The following is a 4,185-nucleotide window of genomic DNA, read 5'->3' as shown; positions in this document are numbered from 1 at the left end:
CACCTACACAGCCCAGAGAAGTGTGCAGCTAGACTCTGAAAATGTCTCCAGAGAAGCGACTAGGCTCTGGTTGTGAACACCCCATAGAGAACCCATGATGAGAGCAGCTAGACTCCTGTAATACAAGAGAAGCTGCATCCCCACACTAATATAAGACTATGTTGAGATTGGGGGTGAATTCCCCTAGAATTTAAAGCCAAAATTGAATGAATGTGTTATACGAGTATGACACAGGAGTGAGAGCCCCCAATGTGAAGTAGGTTTTTAAATATTAAAATAGTGCATATTATAAACAATACATTCAGAGCATTGTGATGCCAAGCCCTCAAATCTAGGACTAGACAAGGCCTAAGAGGACATGTGGCGCTGGGCAGGGCGAATAGTGAAAGGTCAATGCGGATGTATCGCATAAGACCATCTGCCCTAGGTTTGAATGACGTGGTCCTCCACGCCTGCTGCAGCTGCAGATGTTGCAGAACATATGCGAAAGGAGTGGCCACTAAAAGCTTGGGAACTAAGACCACAGGCTGTGTAATGAAAGTTTGTTAATTTAAACAAGGTTGACGCATTAAAGGCTTAGTGAAATCCACTGTTTCAACAAATAAAGGAGAACTAGGTATTGCACCTTTAGAACCCCTTAGTTGTATGCGAGTATATATGCATTGTACTGACTGGAGACAAAGCACCGTTTCAAACACTTTGACTGGGACACCTTTTCTGAAAGGGTCTGTCTTAGAAGCTCTCAAATACAAATTGATATAAATGTCGGACAGAGCTTGGCAAGTAAACTCGCCACAATGCAAGAAGCCATAAAAAGCTGTTTTGTATGCACATGTTAGCACAAGGATAGTAAAAGAAACAAATAGTCCTGTTTCACATACAAGAAACTCACACAATTTAAACAGCACATTGTATGTAATAGGAAGACGTTTCACGGTATTGTTCACTGGAGATTTCTTGATTGCACGCAGAATGTAAGACAGTCTTGAGCGTATCAGCGATTGGATCTGTTAATTGTGGCGTATGTAGTAGAACCGAACACCTGATACGTACAATTAACTAGTATCATGACGAAGACTCAGGGCTTTCTGGCAGTGGGTAACGAATACAAATAAAATAAAAATGAGCAGGTCTTCATCAACAGGTGGAAGAGAGTTTACTGGGAAAGTAATCCCCATCATTAGCACAAATGTCAGGAAACATTTCAAAGCCAACTTATAGGTGGCTAAAGTTCTTGCACTAAGGGCTGCATTCCATAAACAGTCCTCCTCGTGATCCAAGCTAGACTCCAGGGATATTGAGAGAAGCAGCTAGACTCTGAAAATGTCTTCAGAGAAGCACCTACACAGCCCAGAGAAGTGAGTAGCTAGACTCTGAAAAAGTCTCCAGAGAAACGACTAGACTCTGGTTGTGAACAACCCAAAAGCCATGATGAAAGCAGCATGATTCCTGTGATACAAGAGAAGCCACATCCCGGAGAAGCAACTAGACTCTGAAAATGTCTTCAGAGAAGCACCTATACAGCCTAGAGAAGTGAGTAGCTAGACTCCGAAAATGTCTTCAGAGAAGCACCTACACAGCCCAGAGAAGTGATAGCAGCTAGACTCTGAAAATGTCTCCAGAGAAGCAACTAGACTCTGGTTGTGAACACTCCAAGTGAAGCCATGATGAGAGAATCTAGACTCCTGTGATACAAGAGAAGTCGCATCCCAGAGAAGCAGCTAGACTCTGAAAATGTCTTCAGAGAAGCACCTACCCAGCCCAGAGAAGTGAGTAGCTAGACTCTGAAAATGTCTCCAGAGAAACGACTAGACTCTGGTTGTGAACACCCCATAGGCCATGATGGGAGCAGCTAGACTCCTGTGATACAAGAGAAGTCACATCCAAGAGAAGCAGCTAGACTCTGAAGCCACGATGAGAGCAGCTAGACTCCTGTGATACAAGAGAAGCCGCATCCCAGAGAAGCAGCTAGACTCTGAAAACGTCTTCAGAGAAGCACTTACGTATACACAGCCCAGAGAAGTGAGCAGCTTGACTCTTAAAATGTCTCCAGAGAAGCGACTAAACTCTGGTTTTGAACACCCCTAGAGAAGCCATGATGAAAGCAGCTAGACTCCTGTGATACAAGAGAAGCTGCATCCCAGAGAAGCAGCTAGACTCTGAAAATGTCTTGCTTAGGAAGAGAGACCACATGGCGAGGTCTGAACGACATTCTTCCTTTAATTTAACATGGTAGTGTTATTCACGCACAGCCGAAGCTAGAGTTATGAGATGAGATATGAATGATCTTCCAGGCTTAATACATCTACAAACATAATTCTTTAACATGCCTGTATCAAATTCATAAGCAAGTCCATGAAATAAATATTCTGCAAACTCTCAATCCGGATGAAATTGTAATTCTGATTCAAATGTTGCACATTGATAGGAATGCTGGCTGTCATATGTATCATTTCCTCTTGGTGGAGGGCTGAACCACTTCTAAAGGGCACTTAGATTGAGGATGGTTCCCCTTACAGGACATACACAAATGCATGAAATTGCAGGGGTTTCTAAGAAAATACACCCGAAACGACAGCTGTTGTAATTGCTACAAAGTTCCCATCCTTCATTGAAGACCCGATGGCGACCCTGAGAGTCGACGTTATGATCCCGTCCTATATCGAAGACCTGATGGCGACCCTGAGAGTCGACGTTGTCGGAGTTACGTGATCTAGATGTTAACTTACTGCCCACCTTAATTTGTCTTCCTAGCGTTTTTGTGGTCTTGCGATATCGATTCTGTCCTGAATTTCTGGTAAGCTGAATTAAGGTCAAACTTAGGAGTCGTAGGAACTGTATTTGAAATTCCCGCACTCGTAGCGATTGCCGTATCCCGGTCGCTGCTGCTACCTGTACCCCGTTGTTTGTAACGGTCTCTACACGCCTGCTACCTGACAAAGGGCACTGATGACGTTCATCTAAGCGACTTTCGAGACGAAGATAGCACCCCTGGAGAGTTGCCACGCTCTCTGTCAGCGAACTGACCATGTCTGTTTGTTCTGAGCATTGTCAGAGTTATTATTGCCGCCATCTTGATCCGACTGAACCGTTGCATTGTGGGATCGCGCACCTCTGACGTTGGGCCTAGCTCTCAATAGTTTTACAAGCGCCATTCGCTTTGAACCCATCCGAAAGACGATGTTTCTACGTGACAGCTCCTGCTGTAAACGAGTCAACGTCCAGTTCTCCAGAAATTCCGGGTCGTACGGAGTGGATCGGTTGGATGTGTGTTTATAGGACCCATGATGGAGGAGAATTTCGGAGAATTTAGCGAACTTCACTCCAAGAATCAAGAATAAGGCAAGATAGACTAAAGTATATCTGTGTTGTCCTTGTCAACTAAAAGTACAGTATCTTACCGACGTAAAAAGTCATATTCCGTAGCACTTATGAAAAACACATCGCCAACGAAACTGTACACGCGTACTCCCGTAGGCTACTGATCTTGGTCCAAAATGGCGCGGTGAATGTCCGACAGCTAGCACACCTAATTAAACTGAATTAGATGGTCCAAATTGATACTAAACTGACTAAAGAATTAAGGAAACTGTTCAAAAGATTTTAGTGCAACACTTCTCCAATGTATGGCACCCTAGTTGTTAAACGTGAAGGAATATAGATAAGAAAGACGAAGAATAATACACATAAACAACCGCGGTTCACTGCAGCCTCCCCGGATGAAGGGCCCGGGGGCTGCTACCCATTTAAGAGACCCCTATAGGGGACAATATACTGCTCTGTGATTGGTCAATTTCTCATCTACTAATTACCATACCTTCATTAACATATATAACCATACAGCCCATGCAATTATCATGACTGAATAGGGAAACGTCATGAGTTGGATATAAACTATACAAAACAACTTATATTATTATAACAGCTAAAACAAAAGAGGAGCTGGCTNCATTATTGTCAAGAACAGCCGATATCTATATATGCGGGTATGAAGCTTGAAAACAAAGTAGTTGAAACCACAAACTTCTGTAAACGGCAAATAAACGGAACCAAAAGTCTTATTGAAAATCTAACATAAGCAGAAAAAATGTTGGTCAATGTCGCTCATAACCATTGTGAATTCCAATATAAATAACGAATTTCGAAAAGCTCCGTCTGCCTCTGTCATAATATCAACTAAAATCC

This window comes from Mizuhopecten yessoensis, unplaced genomic scaffold (assembly GCF_002113885.1).
Source record: "Mizuhopecten yessoensis strain PY_sf001 unplaced genomic scaffold, ASM211388v2 scaffold8361, whole genome shotgun sequence".
NCBI lineage: Eukaryota > Metazoa > Mollusca > Bivalvia > Pectinida > Pectinidae > Mizuhopecten > Mizuhopecten yessoensis.
Note: the sequence above shows the minus strand (reverse complement) of the source record.